Below are 20,171 nucleotides of genomic sequence, written 5' to 3'. Positions count from 1 at the left end.
AGGAGGGGCACAGAGGAAGGAGGAGGTGGGGGTTGGGGGGTGAGGGGCCGGCAGGGCAAGACACGGCCATGAGAGGCTGAAGCAAGAAACCCACTTGGTGGAAGGAGAATCTCAATGAGCAGAGCCCCGGAACAGAGCAGAAAAGACAAAAGCCAGGCCTGAGGAGGCGACAATCAGCAGACAAGAGACAGCGGTCCCGTGGCAGGCCGCAACAGGCCAGCATTCCTCTCCTGGCCTGGCCTGGAGAAGCCCCATCTGTGGAAAAGGAACTGCGGTTCAGGAGGATAAATGAAAATTGCAGCAGCAGACACTGGCACTCATGACAAGCTTACATTCTTGTCTCATTCCATTAAGTGGAAAGACTGTGGAAGGTCAAAACAGATCCCAAAGAAGGCTACTTCGTAAACCATCAATACAAACTTCTCTACTTGATTCTCTAGTTTTGCAAATACGTGCAACCTGCCAAGTTACTCCATTATAGTTTTATATTCATATTTACTTTTAACACCCCTTTGTTCCAAAAGGAAATGGCATAGGCTACAACTTCACGTTATCTGATAGACACGTGTCATGCATGGGCTTGCAGAGCTGCAAAGAACTACAGGGTGATCTGGCCACAAAGAGAGCTTGGACCCCGCAGACAGCAGCTGAGGAACTAACTGGATCCCAGAGTAAGACCCGCTGGGTCAGCGTCCTGCTCAGGGGCCCAGGCGGCCATCGTGGGACCGTGACAAGGAGACAGTGCCAGGTGCCCGCTCTGGGCAGGAAGGGAAGCAGAGGGATGCGGTTCCCACAGGACCAGACGCCCTATATTCCCTTCCTATGTTTTCATCAACCATGCAATGCCTCTTTCAGCATATCCAGGTGCCAGGACCTGTGTCTGAGTGCTAGAAGCCCCACAGGGGGGTTGCCACTGAAGGACCAGTAAATGTTCCCTGGAGGGTGGCAGGGAAGGGAGAGTTCCCAGTGGGAGAGAGTGTGGGGACACTGGGCTTGGGGTGGGGCACGCACTCAGCAGGCAGCAATTCATGGACAAGGCCAGGCGGCATCGAAGGCACCAGGGGGACACGGAGGAGACCAGGAGATCCCCAGGGGAGCCTTCCAGCACCTCGAGCTGGTGATCCAACCACGAACAATGATCCAACCGCCTCTCCTGGCTGGGACTCCAGGACCACCGCAGGGCAGGTACACCTGCCAACCAGCCACTCCTCCCAGTTTACACGGCTGCCCCCTGCAGGTCTGGGGAAGGTCCACTATTGAGGGACTTCCAAAGCCCTGCATCTATAAGGAACTCAGATTATAAGGAGTATGCATGCATGCTAAGTCGCTTCAGTCGTGTCCGACTCTCTGTGACCCTATGGAGTGAATATAGGCCACCAGGTTCCTCTGTCCATGGGATAATGTCCAAGATACTGTCCTCTATCCAAGAATACTGGGGTGGGTTGCCACGCCCTCCTCCAGGGGATCTTTCTAACCCATGTCTCTTTTGTCTCCTGCATGGCAGGCCGGTTGTTTCACCACTAGCGCCACCTGGGAAGCCCCCAGTCCCTGGAAAACCAAAGGCTTTCCCAAGCTCCCACTGTCCCAGAGCAGCCTGACTCCCCATCAACACCCTGTGTCTGCAGCAGCACACAGAGAGACCAGACCCTCATCAAAACCCAGCTGGGCCTCCCTCATCACCTCATCCTGGGGTATGAACATCTTAATTGGATTATTTCTCATTACTTCTCTATTTTGTACAGTTTATTCTGACTCTTTTCTACAATCATTTCAAGGTTTTAATATCATGATGTTCTTTCTAATGACACTGTTCTCTTCTACATCATCCAAGTCATTCTCAAAAACATTAAACATTGAAATACCTCAGATTGAAGACTTCCGTTGTGACCCTCAAAGTAGCCTTGGATCACTTAGGCCTCTTAGCCACTCAAGTCTCTACTCAAAAAAGACTTTGTGAAGAATTATTGTTTGGTTATTCTTATATTATTATTATTGTTTTATTGTGGTTATCATTAATTTGGTCAAGGTTGTTTTTATTTTTCATTACTGGTAACTCAGATACAATCCCTTTAACTCCCCACTCTCCATTGTCTGAGTATAAAGCAGTTCATTAAAGCAAAATCACATCCAGCGTTTTGGTTTTCAGCCTTTTATCTCAAACAGTACAACAAAAGTAAACATTAAAAATCAAAACAAAACCTCTATAGCAATTTGTTGAATGAAGACCAGTGAAGGGGTTTTCCTGAAGGTATGCAGATGGTGAGCACAGCTTATCTATTTTCATTTTCACATCTATAGATTCATCTCCATAGAAAACTAAACTGAAGGTTTGCTCTGCTGAAGGTAAGAACCACATACATGACTTCCCATTTCATACTCTTCCCTTTCAACTAATGATGTCCCTGAAGTTCTTAGTTTTTTTCAAAGTTCAGTCTCGCCAGATGTAATAAAATATCTTATTCTAGAGAAATTCAAAATCACTGCTTACAGAGCAGAACTAAAATAACGTCCCTGAGATTTACATGTGTCCCCAAATCTGAAACCAACCATACAATCTGTCAGGGTACTATTCTCCAAGAGTTCTAGAAAGTATTCCCCTGAGATGCTATAAGTCGGAAAGTAAGATCATAGTTCAATTTCCTATTTTATTTAAATAATTATTTTGTAGCTTGGTGAAAATTACGATGCCCTTTTGATTATGGGTTAAATATTTGAGAAAGCTTAACATTTCGTCACAACTTCCAAAAGAAGAACAAATTATCCTATTCAGGTGAATTTTTAAAAAAAGAATTATGTAGTTCTTCTAACTACATTATTGGCATTTGCCATTCTGAGAAGAGATAAATTCTGAAGAAGCTGGCAGAGTTAAATGTAAATTACAGGCTTTACAAGTGAATAAAAGAATTTTCCAAGGCAGCCAAGTAATTATACTACCTTGAAAAAGTACTCATATCTTAAAATAATAATCTGTTATTAATGGAACTATTGGAAGTAAAATGAAATTCAGCACATTTCAAACATAGCCAGAATACTGAAAAAACTCAGACCATACAAAGATTCATTTCTTAAGTAATTCATGATTAACAGACACACTTACCTGGAAGCATAAGAAAAGAAGGTTAGGATGAAACTACATCATTCTTCCACTGAGTAAAAATATCTTGACTTTCCTCCTTGAAATGGAAAGGAATCTAAAAAATAAAAATAGGAGTCACTTCTGGGAATTTCCACGTCTTAAATATAGATGATATTACAAAATTTTAAATCACTTAGGATCTAAAATACAATTTATCCAACCAAAGTCCTGCCCCAAAAAGCAGGATGGTATTTTCCCTTTTCTATTTTAATGGGTAAAATGCAAAGCATTTGTTTAAAAAAAAAAAAAAAAGATCAAGGTTTAAAATAAATGCCGAGAGCCATGTAGATACGTGTGTAAAAGCAAAGCAGAGTCACACTCTTGGAAAAGAACCCAGAAAAAGCAAACCTCGCAAGGAGGAAGGGTGCCCGCTGGCTCCCGAAGGCGCCGGGGCCTGGGCTGTGCGTCCGCAGCGAAGCCGCGGTTCAGGTGGGGTCGGGGGACCGCGCGCCGCGCCGCCACTTTTTTCTAATGGTCGGTCGTAGGGAAGGAAGAAATGTTACAAAACAGCAAACCCCCGGGAAGTTGGAGAGCCCAGCTCCCCGGCCGCGCGCCCCCACCGCCCCCGCAGACGCCCCCAGCACCGCCTGCGGGACCCGCCTCCTCCCCTGACGGCCCCCTCCGCCCGCTCCGTCCAGCCCTGTGCCCCCCGGCCTTTCAGGAATCCACCGAGCGCCCCTCGGTCCACGGAGATCAACGCGGACGCAAAAGAGGTACGAGCACAGCAGCGGGGGAAACACTCCGGAGAGAATTCGCCCCCGCGATTAAATAGAGGCGAATAATTCTATCTTCAACTCCTTTACGCAGAGTCGTGTTTTCCCGAGTTTGTGATTTCATCTCATCTGTCTTTATAATTCAAGTCATAGCGCGCGCGCACACACACACACACACACACGAAAATCCTCTATGGTTCCCGTTTCACATGTAGGAATAATAATAATAATTTTTTTAAAAAAAGGTCTAGGGTGGTTGCAGGGGGACAAAGACAAGATTGATAAGCGGTTCAGGTCCGCGGGGTCGGCCTCCCGGTGCCAGTGCTGGGGGCTGTCACGTGCAGTTTCTCCCTGCGCCCAAGTTTGAAAGTTTTCTCTGCAGCACGGACACTGAGTCAGTAAGTACGGAGTGAGGTGTGTCACCATAGAAGGGGCCATCTGGATCCGCTTTCCTGTGGGTTAACTGTTGAAAGGGTGGGCTAGCCGGGGCCAGCCCCCCCACGCCGGCCCCGCCGGTCCCCCCGCTGCGCAGCCTCTCCCGGCTTCTCTCTCCAAGCCCACTTCCGTCCCTGCCTGGCTAATTAATCTGTGTCTAAATGGAACTGCAGTTGGCAGCCCCGCAGCAATGCCAAAGTCGAATAATCACTTGGACCTGAATCCGAGTTGTTTTCCATCCTTGACAACAAATAAGGCCATTCTGGGGCCTGCGGGCCAGGAGTTGAAATGAGTTTATAATTTGGCTTCCAGTCTCCCATTCTAAATATCCTTTTCTGCCTTTTCTGCATGCAGGGGTGGGGCGGGGGAGGGCAGCTTTGGAGGCTGATCACCAGCATGGTCTTTATTGATATCCCTAATGAATATTCTGTGCCATCTAAGTAAGAGGGAAAGTCCACATCATTCAAAACCACACTTGTTTTAACAATGAAACTAAATAGGCTGTCGGCTCATGCTACCACATGATCAAATTAATAATCTAATTTGTTCTTCTCACTGCAGCAACTGGAAGAGAAACGCTGGGTTTTTTCATCCACACACAGAGGCCCCATTCATCCGTCCAGCCCCTGAGTGCCTGTCCTGGCAACGCCAGACTACAGGTTAGGAGTTACAGGACAGCCCTGCTTCTCCTCGCCTCCTAGTAAAGCACACACGAACACTCGGCTCCTCGGCTCCGGGAAGCACATTGTCTCCTTGCAGTTCCAAACATCAGGTGCCCTAAGAAGGTGGTCATCTCTCGCTGGTAATAGAAAAGGAGAGACACAGGAAGGCAGAACCACTGGCAAGACTCCCTAGAGGTCAAGATGAGAGGGGAGGTGCCACCATGGAAAATCACTGGAGGTGAGGCACAGATACACAGAGGACAGGGGTCTGTGCAGCTGGGCTTCTCCTGTTAGGAAGATGGGAAGGGTTGTCACCCACTTGTCTGCCACGTGCCTGCCTCACACTGCAAGAGCTGCTCCCAGGGTGAGCTCCTGCCATCCCCACAGCAATGCCATGGGAGTCTGCAAAAACCTCCCCATTCTACAGATGGGGAAAATGAGGCTCAAAGGTGCTAAGAAGCCTCTCGGACAGATATATGGTAAAGCCAGGATTTTTCTGACTTCAAAACCGAAGCTCTAAAAAGAAAAAGAAACGCAAGCCTCGACTTCCTCGAGGATCTAACACGGTGGTCCTCATGAGTGGTTCTCCAACAGGTGGGTGGCTGCCAGCGGTAACCTGCAGACACGCGGCTGGCATCCGAAGATCCTCCCCAGACTCCTGAAGCCCTCATTATTCACAAGAAATCACAGTGACAAACTGCTCTTGGACAAGCCTTTCAGAGTATCGAAGACAGACAATAAGAATGCGCTAAAAATAAAAGCTAAATCCAGAAAGCAACTGCAGGTGCAAAGCAGAGACAAGCACCTTGCTTTGTCGAATTCAGAAACTAGTTCTCAAGGACACCCCTCGGGCTGAGTTCCAGGTCTGAGGGCTCCTCTCCAGTTATCTGATGCCCTGGTGCTCTCTTCCGTTTGGCATAGAGAGAGAGGATTATGGTGGGGCTTCTGTGGCCTCTCAAGTTCTGGTTTTGGTAAAAAGTGAGCAGAAGGCACAATGTGCATGAGAGTGGCTGGGAGAGGCTCCATGGGAAAACTACATACTCAGTTTTGGAAATTTCCCAGTTGGGATTTGAAAGGTTGGGAAGCCTGCCCCCGCCCACCCCCCACAGTAACAGAGTTTGACATCCATCAATTAGCAGCACTCCATAAATAAGTCAGCTTTTAATCATGCCAAAGGAGATCGCCAAAAATTAACTATGGAAAAGAGCAGCTGAAAACAAGGACACTGAGGTCAGTACTATTTTAACAATCTGGGAAGCTGTGCTGTTCAACATACAATGAGTAAGTGAAAGTTCCCAGGACTTCCAAAGAACTTCAAAGACACGGCTGGTCTAATGGGCTGCCTATAATCATCCACGTACCTTAAGTTCCAAGGCTCCCTCACATTCATACATGTAAATCTAAATCTTTAATCCATCTAAACCACATCAGTATCAGACACACTGATTCCTGAAATATGAAAAATAAGACAAGACAAAAAAGCCTGCCTAACATAACAAACCAAAGCAGCGATAGACCAGAAACATACCAGCCAACTCAAGCTGCCCAGTGGGATTTTTTTTGTGCACATGTGGATAATAATATACATGTTTTAAAATCTTGATGGTAGTGTTTTCATTTGTATTAATCAACGGAGTCCTCTGGGTAACTGCTCTGGGAGATAGGGCAGACTTAGGGTCGGGAAGTATGCAGCCAACTTCTAAAATTACCCTTCTCAAGAATGTTTCAGAAAAGAAAGTGCCCTTGGATGCTACACGTTACAAATGGCATGTTACTATATTCTTGACAAGATTCCTTCCACATTAAATAATTTTACTGAAAACAGTACATTTTAGGAAACACTTTAAAAATCACGAGTTCTTCCTTCAAAACGCTGTCTTCTGTTATTCTGTCAAACAAACAACAGAGTCTCTGCGTCATGGTCTTGTGTGTAAAGACCGAATGAGATGAGGATGTGTTGTTGTTCAGTTGCTCAGTCGTATCTGACTCTTTGTGACCCCTTGGACTGTAGCCCACGAGGTCCCTCTGTTCATGGGATTCTCCAGGCAAGAATACTGGAGTGGGTTGCCATTTTCTCCTCCAGGGGATCTTCCCAAGCCAGGAATCGAGCTCAGGTTTCCTGCACTGGCAGGCGGATTCTTTACTGTTGAGCCACCAGGGAATGAGATGATGCCCCTTTCTCATTCCTAATCCTGCCTGTGGAGCAGCCATCCTCACTTTCTTCACTTCAATTTATCCCTCTGATGAACAGTGATAAGCACAGATCAGTTCAGTTGAGTTGCTCAGTCGTGCCCGACTCTTTGCGACCCCGTGGACTGCAGCACACCAGGCTTCCCTGTCCATCACCAACTCCTGGAGCACGCTCAAACTCATGTCCGTTGAGTTGGTGACGCCATCCAACCATCTCATCCTCTGTTATCCCCTTCTCTTCCCACCTTCAATCTTTCCCAGCAGCAGGGTCTTTTCTAATGAGTCAGTTCTTCACATCAGGTGGCCAAAGTATTGGAACTTCAGCTTCAGCATCAGTCCTTCCAATGAATTTTCAGGACTGATTTCCTTTAGAACTGACTGGTTGGATCTCCTTGCAGTCCAAGGGACTCTCAAGAGTCTTCTCCAACACCACCGTTCAAAAGCATCAATTCTTTGGCGCTCAGCTTTCTTTATAGTCCAAATCTCACATCCATACATGACCACTGGAAAAACCATAGCCTTGACTAGACGGACCTTTGTTGGCAAAGTAATGTCTCTGCTTTTTAATATGCTGTCTAGGTTGGTCACAATTTTTCTTCCAAGGAGCAAGCGTCTTTTAATTTCATGGCTGCAGTCACCATCTGCAGTGATTTTGGAGCCCCCCAAAATAAGGTCTCACTGTTTCCACTGTTTCCCCATCTATTTGCCATGAAGTGATGGGACCAGATGCCATGATCTTTGTTTTCTGAATGTTGAGTTTTAAGCCAACTTTTTCACTATCCTCTTTCACTTTAATCAAGAGTTCTTCTTTGCTTTCTGCCATAAGGGTGGTGTCATCTGCATATCTGAGGTTACTGATATTTCTCCCAGCAATCTTGATTCCAGCTTGTGCTGGAATTTCTCATGCCCAGCATTTCTCATGATGTACTCTGCATATAAGTTAAATACTCAGGGTGACAATATACAGCCTTGACGTACTCCTTTTCCTATCTGGAACCAGTCTGTTGTTCCATGCCCAGTTCTAACGATTGCTTCCTGACCTGCATACAGATTTCTCAAGAGGCAGGTCAGGTGGTCAGGTATTCCCGTCTCTTTAAGAATTTTCCAGTTTGTTGTGGCCCACACAGTCACAGGCTTTAAAGCAGAAGCAGTCAACACAGCAGTAGATGCTTTCCTGGAACTCTCTTGCTTTTTTGATGATCCAACAAATGTTGGCAATTTGATCTCTGGTTCCTCTGCCTTTTCTAAATCCAGCTTGAACATCTGGAAGGTCACAGTTCACAAACTGTTGAAGCCTGGCTTGGAGAATTTTGAGCATTACTTACTATGCTATGAACAGAACTGCCAAGGTGATGAGCAAGATTATATTGCTAAATTATTTGAAGTCTCTTTTAAAATGTATGGGTCTAATGTTGCCTTAAAGGGTATCAAGTATAAGTGTATTTCCTTAAATTTCAAGCATTTACAAAGTGCCTCCCACCCTAGTCTGTGGGGTCCCCATGAGGGCCCTGTGTGCACCGTCTCCTTTACTGTCAACGTGAAAACTGCTAATGCAAGGGAGAATGAAATGATTCATATGCTAAATAGAGTCAAAAATAATATGCTATTAGAGCATCGGAAAAGACAGGCTAGAAGTGGAGGGAATCAGAGTTACCGCCAATCTCTAGAAAAGAGACTAAAGTGGTCTGTTTGCCATCGATGGTGAGACCAACCACACATCTTTCTCCTACGTCAGTTGGGATACAGACAGCTGATGTGCGAGCTAAGTTACTTCAGTCATGTCTGATCCTTTGTGACCCCATGAACTGTAGCCCGCCAGGCTCCTCTGTCCATGGGATTCTCCAGGCAAGAGTACTGGAGTGGGTTGCCATGCCCTCCTCCAGGGGATCTTCCTGACCCAGGGACTGAACCTGAGACAGCTGATGCTCCTTTATAAAAGAGAGCTCCTTCTCTGCAGTCTGCAGTTACACTCACACGCCCTCTCTGAAACCCCTCTGGGGCAGCCCTGCCCTTCTGAGACGCTGCAGCTGCCAGGCATGTGCTGACATCACCGATGCTAGTGAGGGAGACCTGTAGCACTCAACCCTGGGCACAGTGTGGGATTCGGGTTTTCATCTGTTCTGGACTGTGTTGAGGTTCTAATCCCAATACGTTGGTATTTGGAGATGGGGTCTTTGGGAGGTAGTTAGGTCATGAGGGTGCTACTCTCTTGAGTGGGATTAGTGCCCTTGTGAGATATAACAAGAAAGCTAGCTTGCTTTTTTTTTTCCGCTTTGTGAGGACACAGTGAGAAGTCAGCTGTCCACAGCCCAGAAAAAGGCCCTTATCAGAAGCAGACCATGCTCACCCTGTGACCTTGGACTTCCAGCCTCCAGAACTGTGAAGAACAAATGACTGCTGCTGATGAGCCTCCCAGTGTGTGTTTGGGTGTTTTGTTATAGCAGCCGGGACTAAGGCATCACCTTAAATGTGTTACTATGAGACCTTAGGCAAGTCCGTAATGTCTTCGTCTGTATTTCCAGGTCTGGTTGGATTGGGCCAGTGGTTCTCGGTGAAGGAGGGTGGTCTTTATCAGCTGCCCCCCTTCCCCACTAGGATTCCATCAGTGGGGAGATACATACATCACAGAAACAAAGAGCACAGATGAAGGGAGATGAGCAGGACAGCACCTGGACTTGGACGTGAAGATGAGGGGAGGAGCTTTAAAAAGCAGAAGCTCTTTCAAGACTTAAAGGTACAGCCTCCTGAGTATAATGATCTTACCAGACTAGATGATAATGAGTAATCTGACCATCAAAAGCATGGGTTTGTCCATTAACCAAACATCACACCTCACAGAACTGACAGAGCCAGAAGCACAGCTCTCCATTCAGCAGAATAAACTCACCCCCAAAGAAGACAAGATGCTCAGGAAGAAGAGCACTTAGATGCAGTGCCCCAGGGAACACGGACCCCTCCACAGGGCAGCTCAGAGAGAGCAAATCCCACCTTCCAGCACCGAACACTCCAACACACCAGCCCCAACGTAACAGGGGCAGGAACACTGAGAGGGCCCACGTAGAAAATGCATGCATGGCTCAGAAATCCCTGGTCTAGCCCAGTTCTGCCATTAAGTTACTATGTGACCTTGGGCTGGTCACCAACAAAATGAAAGTTTGGATCAGATCATCTCTAAGGTACCTTCCAGCACAGATTGTAACTGAATTACTTTTTATTGTGTTCCATAAAAGTCTGTCTTGCTCCTAGAATCCTTGCAGCATCGTTAAGGTCAGTATATACATCTCCATTTATGGGCTCAGTTTTTTAAATTACTGCATTCCCAGGGTTCCCAGGACAACCACCCAGAACACAAGGCTGAGGTGCAGAATGGGTGAAGTTTGTTTTTTCTGGCTTCTTGACAATTCCCTCTGGCTAAATTCTACCCACAATGCTGCCAAGTCTCTAGCACTTCTGGCACTGAGGGTTGATCTATAGTATTCACAGGGCTCATGACACAGTGACAGATGAAGAAATTAAATCTTTTACCAAACTTGAACAGGTATTCTGAATGGTAATTTTTATCTTGCCCCTTCCCAGATGCAGAAATGTCAACAGCTGAGAGATACTATGGTGTTGGTAAAGAACTTTAGAAAAATGGACTTGCTTCCCAAATGATCTCTTATTATCTTGCAAATATATTATTTTTGCTGTAGCCATTTTTTTTTTAGTTTACTTCATGTTATGCTCCAGCTGCAAGGAAATTGAGAACATACTGTCCATATTTTAAAAAAAAAAGACTTAAAACACCAACATAAGAAATATTTCACCGTGAAAATGAAAACTATGTGTAAATATTTATAGAACTGAATTTATTCAATCAATTTATTGGGTCAGGCCAACGGAAGGATGCTTTTTTTTTGTACCTGAGAGTCAGCAAGACAGGAGAAAATTGTAATCTCGATGTTCAAATAAATAGCAATACTATTTATAGATATCAATTTTTAAAATATGCATACAGAGTACAATGGGTGTTACTCTCAAGAAATCTACAATTTCTGTATACTATTTACTACATATACCAAATAACAACAAAATGAAAAGAATGAGAAACAGAGATATTTAACCCAATAAATATTTTTAAAATCATTAAAATATGTTTTCATTCCATGCCATGTCCAGTGAAGCAAGACAGGGGTAAAGAGTAAACAAAAAATATTGGGAGTAATGAGCAGTAAAAAGGAATGAACTATTGGTCCATGTAGGAGTAAGAATGATAATCATGCAGAGGGAAAGAAGCCAGACAAATAGAAAATATACTGTGTGATTCCATAATATAAAATTCTAGCAGGTCAGAGTTTGCCTGGAGGTGGGCATAGAGGGTCGGGGGGGCCAGGAGAGGCAGGATGGTGGGATTACCAAGGGGCAGATGGAAACTCTCCTGTGATGTATATATGATCACTATCTTGATTTGGGGGATGGTTTCATGTGTGCATTAAAACTAACAGCACTGACACATGTTATTACCATATGTGAAGTGGACCCCCAGTCCAGCTTTGATGCATGAGACAGGGTGCTCAGGGCTGGTGCACTGGAACAACCCTGAGGGATGGGATGGGGAGGGAGGTGGGAGCGGGGTTCAGGATGGGCAACACATGTACACCCATGGCTGATTCGTGTCAATGTATGGCCAAAGCACTACAATATTGTAATTAGCCTCCAATTAAAATAAATAAATAAATTTTTGTAAAAACGAATCAAGTTGTATACTTAATTTTTTTATATTACCTCTGAAGTTGGAATGCCTCTTTTTCAAAATATTTATTTACTTGGCTGCACCAGGTCTTCGCTGCTGCAGACGGGACCTTGGCACTTCGATCTCTGTCGCAGCATGTGAGGTCTCCTAGTCGTCAGTGAGAACCCTTAGTTGCAGCATGTGAGATCTGGTTCTCCGACCAGGGATGGAACCTGGGTCCCCAGCGCTGGGGCTGCGGAACCACCAGGGAAGCCCGTGTATACTTGAAATGTGTGAGTTTATTGCAGAGCAATTACTGAATAGACAAAAATAGGGAAAATGTTTTTAAAGACTGAGTAGTTATATTTTGAGGCAATTAAGATAGTTGTTGGATGAAAAGCTATAGAAAACAACACGCTAGACTAGAACCCATAAAAGCCTCCAGAAGCAAGATTTCTGATTGTTGCTTATACATACACACATATAAACATAGTTTTTTCGTTCCTTAGTATTTTTGGCAGAAATAGTTCTAACTACCTTAGAGTCACAGTAACGATCACTAACATCTACTGAGCACTTATAGACCAGGGCTTCCCAGGTGGTACGAAAGGTAAAGACCCGCCCGCCAATGCAGGAGACACAGGTGTGATCCCTGGGTCAGGAAGATGCCCTGGAGTAGGAAGTGGCAACGCACTCCGGTATTTCTTGCCGGGAAAATTCCATGGACAGATAAGTCTGATAGGCTACAGTCCATGGGGTTGCAAAGAGCTGGGCACAACTGAGCGCATGTACACTCTAGACCAGGCCCCAGTTTTACAGACTGAGCCATTTGCTCCTCACCTAAGGAACCTAAGGCACAGGCACTGCCTATCATGATGAGGATATCAAAGTTCAGAGAAGTTAAGTATCTTGCTTCACATCCTTCACCAGCCCAGAGGTAGAGCTAGGTATAAATCCAGGTTGAGCTTCTGAAACTAAATCTCTCCCTCTGCTAGACACACAGAATCCTAGACCAAGGCTGTGGGTCATGATTTGCTGACTCACAGCTCTGATGGCTTAAAGAAACTCTGAACGTGAAACAGCTACATTTCTAAGTCTGAAGGCTATTCAAAAAAGTCAGTAATGAAGCAGTGGTGGGAGGGAGGGGAACTGCAGTGGGGAGCAGGGGAAATCACGCCCAGAGATCAACAGATTTGGGTTTGGCTGTGTCCTAGGTGATGACTATACACTTGGGCAAGCCATTTCTCTTCCTGAAGTCTTTCCTCTTCAGTAAGATCAAGGGTTTGGACTAATTGATTCCTAAGACTCCTTCCAGCTTGGTGATTCTGCCAGTTCTCTTTGGGATAATACCCCTTGCATTTTGTAACTTGAGTAAAAAATTTTCCATGACACAAACATATTTCCAATACAAAGCTTCCTCCATTCTTTAAGATAACCTGGATCTCTCCCACACCTTGCAAATTCCTTCATTATTCCCAAAGGTATTCTGTTCCCAAGGGACCACCCTAAGGGAAAGCCCAAGGAAAAGGAGAAGGGTCCCCCAATCAGAGCTCACTATGTTCTCCTATGCACACTAACAATCTTTTTCACTTTGAAAACTCTACAACGTTGATTTGGGAGATGTGACCGAGATGCTAGGGTAGGAAAATCCTGAGCTCATCTATTCCCACGGACACATCAAAATTACAGCTATTTACAGAGCAACTATCTATAAGCATGAACTAAAGCGCAACAAGAAAGATTTTCCACAACTAAATATACATCAAAAGAACCTCGAGGAGATGGGTCGGAGGTCGGAGACATGGTACAGTCAAGACCTGTACGCCTGGTGGATAACCACAATTGCAGAGGCTCTCCCCCACAATCGAGGGGTCCAAGCCTCACACTGCATTCCTCATGCCAGCTGCAATGGAAAGACAAGCCCCCCAGAATGCCTGGCTCTGAAGGCCAGTGGGGCACATGTGGCAGAACCTGTCAGCAAACCAAGGACAGCCCTGCCCACCAGCCACCCCCCGAGAAGTCAGCCTCATCCCAGCAGAAGAGCCCCCAGAGCAAACACAGGGGCACTCCAGAGCATGCTGCCCTGGTAAGGGGCGTGCACTGCTCTCCCCAGGACATTTCCTGAATAAAAGAATAGATGTATGTGTATTTATAACCGAATCACTGTACTATACACCTCTAACTAATACAACATTGTAAATCAACTGTACTTCAATGAAAAAAAATTTTTTTTAATCTACATAAATAAATGTGAGGACAGTTTAGAAGACCTCTGAGACAACTCAAGCATATTAACGCTAACATTTTAGGGGTCCCAGAAGAGGAAGAGAGAGAAAGGGACAGATAATTTATTGGAAGAAATAATAGCTGAAACATTCACTAACCTGGGAAAAGAAATTAGACATCTAAGTCCAGAAAGGAAGCACTGAGAGTCCCAAACAAGATGAACCCAAAGAGGTCCCCGCAAAGACATACTGTAATTAATAAGAATTAAAGATGAAGAGGGGATCCCAAAAGCAAGAAGAGAAAAACAACTTGTTATATAGAAGGGAACTCCCCTAAGACTATCATCTGACTTTCCAGCAGAAATTTTTCAGGTCAGAGGGACTGACACAATATATTCAAAACATAAGAAGAAAAAAGAACACTATACCTGGCAAGGGGCTTCCCAGGTGGTACTAGTGGGAAAGAACCCGCCTGCCAGTGCAGGAGACATGGGTTCGATCCCTGGGTGGGGAAGATCCCCTGGAGGAGGGCATGGCAACCCACTCCAGTATTCTTACCTGGAGAATCCATGGACAAAAGAGACTGGTGGGCTACAGTCCACAGGGTCACACAGAATTGGACATGACTGAAGTGATGTAGCATGCATACCTGGCAAGCCTATCATTCAAGTTTGAGAAAGAAATAAAGTTTTATGGACAAACAAAAGGTAAAGAGTTCAACACCACTAAACTGGCTTTGCAGGAAATGCTAAACTTCTCTAAGCAGAAAGACCAAAATTAGACAAAAGAAAATGAAAACACAATGATCCAAAATCAGAGAATATGTCAAAAGCAGTTCTGAAAGGTAAGTTTATAGTGATAAAACCTACCTTAGGGAACAATAAAAAAAAAAATCTCAATAAACAACCTAAACATACACCTAGAGAAACTAAAAAAAGAAGAAAAAACAAAACCTAAAGTTAGTTGAAGGAGAGAGAGAGGAAAAAAAAAAAAAAAAGATCAGAGCAGAAATAAATGAAATAGAGACTTTTGCAAAAACAATAGAAAAGATCAGTGAAAGTAAGAACTGATTCTCTGAAAATATAAACAGACTGATAAGCCTTTAGCCAGATTCATCAAGAAAAAAAAAAAAGGGAGAGGGCCCAAATCAATAAAAACAGAAATGAAAAAGAAGTTACAGCCAACACCACAGATATACAAAGAATCATAAGAGACTACTACGAACAACTATACACCAATAAAATGGACAGCCTGGAAGAAATGGACAAATTCTTAGAAATGCAAAATCTCCCAAGACTGAACCAGGAAGAAATAGAAAATATGAACAGATCAACTGCTAGCAAGAAAATTAAATTGGCAATTTTTAAAACTCCCAATAAGCAAAAGTGCAGGACCAGACAGCTTCACAGATGAATTCTACCAAACACCTATCCTTCTCAAACTATTCCAAAAACCTGAACAGAAAGGAATGCTTTCAAACTCATTCTACCAGGCCCACATCACCCTGATAACAAAACCATACAAAGATACCACAACAAAAGAGAAAAGTACAGACCAATATCACTGATGAACATAGATGCAAAAATGCTCAACAGAATATTAGTAAATAAAATTCAACAATACATTAAAAGGACCATACACCATGATGAAGTGGAATTTACCTGAGGATATAAGATGGCTCAATATCTGCAAAGCAATTAATGTGATACATTACATTAGCAAATTGAAGAATAAAAATTATATGATCATCTCAATAGATGAAGAAACAACTTTTGACAAAATTCAACATCCATTTACAATAAAAACTCTCAACAAAGTGCCCTAGAGGGAGCATAACTCAACGTAACAAAGATCATATACAGTAAGCCCACAGCTAGCATCATGTGCATTGGTGGAAAACTGAAAGCATTTTCTCTAAGATCAGGAACAAGATAAGGATGCTGACACTCAGCACCGTCACTCAACATAGTATTGGAAATCCCAGCCACAGCAATCAGAAAAGAAAAAGAAAGGCACCCAAACTGGAAAAGAAGCAAAACTCACTGTTTGCAGATGACTACATGTAGACTATAGACAGAAAATCCTAGAGCTGTCAGAATAAACGAGTTCAGCACAGTTGCAGGCTATAAAATTAATATACAGAAACCCATTGTTATTTCTATAGCGAACTATCAACACGCTGTCAGAAGAGAAACAAAGAAAATAATCCAACTGACAGCTGCATCAGAAAGGAGAAGATACCTAGGAATAAGTCTAATCAAGGAGGCGAAACACCTGCACTCAGAAAACTGTAAGACCCTGACAAAAGAAACTGAAGATGACCCAGACAGACGGAAAGACATGTATCCTCGTGGACTGAAAGAATATTGTTAACAAGACCATACTGCTCAATCTACAGATTCAACCCAATTTCTATTAAAAAAATCCAATGGCATTTTTCAAAGAAGTAGAATATTTTTCACAGAACTGACTTCAGACTACACTACAAAGTTAAAGTAATAAAAATGGTGTGGAGCTGACACAAAACCAGACACATAGTTCAAAACAACAGAAAAGAGCTCAGACATATATCCATATCCGTACGGTCAATTAGCCTATGACAAAGGGGTCAGGAATATACAATGAAGAAAAGACAGCCTCTTCATTGAATAGTAGTCAGAAACAGGACAGTGACAGGCAAGAGAATCAAACTGAACTAGTTTCTCGCAAAATGTACAAAAATAAATTCAAAATGATTAAAGACTTAAATGCAGGACATGAAACCATCAACCTCCTAGGAGAAAACATAAGCAATATGATCTTTGACATCAGTCTTAGCAATATATTTTTGATATGTCTTCTCAGGCCAAAAAAGAGTAAAAATAAACAAATGGAAATACAGCAAACTAAAAAACACCTCCACAGTTAAGGAAGCAATCAATAAAATGAAAAGGCAGCCTACATAATGGGAGAAGATATTTGTGAAGGATAAATCTGATCAGAGTTCTCATACAAGTCAACATCGAAACAAACAAACCTGACTGAAATATGAGCAGAAGACATGAAAGCCATTTTTCCAAGAAGATACGCAGATGGCCAGAAGACACATGAAAGGATGCTCAGCATCACCACTCATCAGGAACTGCAAACCAAAACCACAGTGAGATAACGCCTCATGCCTGTCAGGATGGCCATCATTAAAAACACCAGGAACAACAAGATGTGGAGAAAAGGGAACCCTTGTACACTGCTGGAGGGAAAGTGGTTGATACAGCCAATGTGGAAATCAGCATGGAGATTCCTGAAAAAATAAAAACAGAACTGCCATATAATCCAGCAATTTCACCTGTAGGTTTTTACTCAAAGAAAATAAAAACAGCCATTCCAAAGGATATATGCACCTTATGTTCACTGCAGTATTGTTTACAATAGCCAAGACATGGAAGCAACGTACATGTCCATTAGTAGATGAATGGATAAAGCAGATGTGAAAGTCAAAGTCACTGTCGTGTCTGACTCTTTGTGACCCCATGGAACAGTCCATGGAATTTTCCAGGCCAGAACACTGGAGTGGGTAGCCTTTCTCTTCTCCAGGGGATCTTCCCAACCCAGGAATCGAACCCAGGTCTCTCACACTGCAGGCGGATTCTTTACCAGCTGAGCCACCAGGGAAGCCCAAGAATACTGGAGTGGGTAGCATATCCCTTCTCCAGCAGATGTTCCCAACCCAGGAATCGAACCGGGGTCTCCTGCATTGCAGGCAGATTCTTTACCAGCTGAGCTACCAGGGAAGCCCAAGAAGGTGTGGTGTATATCCAATACAAAATACTGCCCAACCACACACACAAAAATGAAATCTTGGCATGTGCACCAACATGGATGGATCTAGGGAGTATTATGCTGAATAAACTGAGTCAGAAAAAGACAAATACTACATGATTTCACTTATATATGGAATCTAAAAAACAAAATAAAACAAAGCAAAATGAAAGCAGACTCCTAGATACACAGAACAAACGGGTGGTTGCCAGAGGGAGGGGAGCGGGGGGTTGGGCAACATAGGTGAAGGGGATTGAGTGGTACAAACACCCACTTATACTAGTTACATAATGAAAAAGCCACAGCAGTGTAACACACCACATATGGAAGATGGTCCATAGCACTGTAATGACTGTATATGGGGACAGATGGTCCCTGCACTCGGTATGGTGACCATTTCATAACGGAAGCAAATGTCGAACCTTATGTGATTGTGAAACTAACATCATATTGTACACTGACTACATTTCAATTAAAAAATAAAAAATACCATTTTTTTTAAGTTGGTTTGGGCTTTCAGGTGGTGAAAAGGAGGCATCTCATGGCCCAGAGCTCATTCCATTCTCCCTGTAAAGCTTCCAACATCCGAGATGATCCAGAGTACTGGGCACGTTGTGGCCATGGGGCCAGAATGCATTTATCTCCATTCCCCTCGGTTCTCTAAAGTGGCTATGCTCTCTTTGCACTAAAAACACATCATTTTCTCTTTTTAAATGAAGGATTTTTGTGACCCTCTGGGGAGATATAAAAAATAAGAGCAACTAAATAAGGCAATTGTAAACCATTTCGGCATCTATAAAACCGTCTCCTTTGTCACAAAAGAAAAGAAGGAAAAGCAGCTGGAAAAAGATGCAACTGACAAGAAACCAGATATCCCTAAAAACAACTTCTCCCTGAGTTTTCTTCTCTGTATTGAGGGGTTCAGCTGCCTTGAACATTATTTCTGGGAAAAGTACTTCTCAAGTGTGATAACTATGGTCATGATGCATTGGTGAGGCAAACAAAAATTAGAGGAAGCATAATGACCATTTTTCTCTAACTCCACCTGTCTTTCTGCCCTACGTTTTTACTCTGTGGCTCATACACTCTTCATAGACGTCCTGTTCTATCTCAGAACATGTAGTTTATATTTTTATGGACCCATTTAGCAATCACCGCAATGGCACCCGCTCCAGTACTCTTGCCTGGAAAATCCCATGGACGGAGGAGCCTGGTAGGCTGCAGTCCATGGGGTCTCGAAGAGTTGGGCATGACTGAGCAACTTCACTCTCACTTTTCACTTTCATGCACTGGAGAAGGAAATGGCAACCCACTCCCGTGTTCTTGCCTGGAGAATCCCAGGGACGGGGGAGTCTGTTGGGCTGCCGTCTATGGGGTCGCACAGAGTCGGGCACGACTGAAGCGACTTAGCAGCAGCAGCAGCAGCAGCATACTACAATAACAGAAATTAAAATCTAGATCACCTCTGGACTTCCCTGGTGGTCCAATGGTTAAGAATCCAGCTGCCAGTGCAGGGGACATGGGTTTGATCCCTGGTCTGAGAAGATTCTACATACGGCAGGGTAAGTAAGCCCGGGAGTTGGTGATGGACAGGGAGGCCTGGCGTGCTGCAGTCCATGGGGTTGCAAAGTCGGACACGACTGAGCGACTGAACTGAACTAAGCCCACGCGCTACAATGGCTGGAGCCCATGCGCCCTAGGGCCTGAGCTCTGCAACAGGAGAAGCCCCCTCAGTGAGAAGCCCGTTCACTGCAACTGGAGAGCAGCTCCCACTCACCGCAACTAGAGAAGGCCCCCAGGCAGCAACAAAGACCCAGCGCAACCAAAAATGTTAATTAACGAAAAAATATAGATACCCTCGTTCTCACACAAAACTCGAGATGCACAAAGCTCACTTCCGACCTTTGTCATTGCAGGCAAGGGTTTACATGGCTGTGTTCGGATATGCACACCATTTTCTAACTTTTTGCCTGAATTCTCCATGTATCTACTAGGTCCTGGTATCTGCCGTTTTAAAAGGACAAATGTTCCACTGTATCACTGAAATGGTTTCGTTAAGCCATCTTTGAGCTAGTTGTTTCCACTGTTATAATTCAGTCAAGCATTTTTAAATAAATAAATTTTGTTTATCCTTTGGAGCTATTTTCTCAGGCTGTAATTTGAAAAGTGGGATTACCAGCTTAAAGACCATAATCAGCTGCATGACTTTCATTATAAGTTGCCAGGGGCTCCCTTCAAGAGGTATTACCAATTTGCAGCGTCACCAGAAAAATATGAGTTTAGCTTTTCCTTCATAGTCTC

General features: G+C 44.1%; 1 protein-coding gene across 4 annotated transcripts in view; it reads right to left on the bottom strand.

Annotated features, from left to right (window-relative positions):
* Nucleotides 1–20,171, bottom strand: part of CSGALNACT1 (chondroitin sulfate N-acetylgalactosaminyltransferase 1) — a 339,116-nt gene that overhangs the window by 171,691 nt on the left and 147,254 nt on the right. For 3 of the 4 annotated variants that reach the window (XM_070781517.1, XM_070781520.1, XM_070781519.1), the window contains exon 2: nt 3,098–3,191. The gene's annotated coding sequence lies outside the window, so the exon portion shown is untranslated. Of the gene's footprint in view, nt 1–3,097; nt 3,192–3,484; nt 3,623–20,171 lie in introns of those variants that run through there. The other variant, XM_070781518.1, reaches the window with a different exon arrangement.

The sequence above is a fragment of the Bos indicus genome, chromosome 27 (assembly GCF_029378745.1).
Source record: "Bos indicus isolate NIAB-ARS_2022 breed Sahiwal x Tharparkar chromosome 27, NIAB-ARS_B.indTharparkar_mat_pri_1.0, whole genome shotgun sequence".
Classification (NCBI taxonomy): domain Eukaryota; kingdom Metazoa; phylum Chordata; class Mammalia; order Artiodactyla; family Bovidae; genus Bos; species Bos indicus.
Note: the sequence above shows the minus strand (reverse complement) of the source record. Positions and strands in the feature narration are given on the sequence as shown.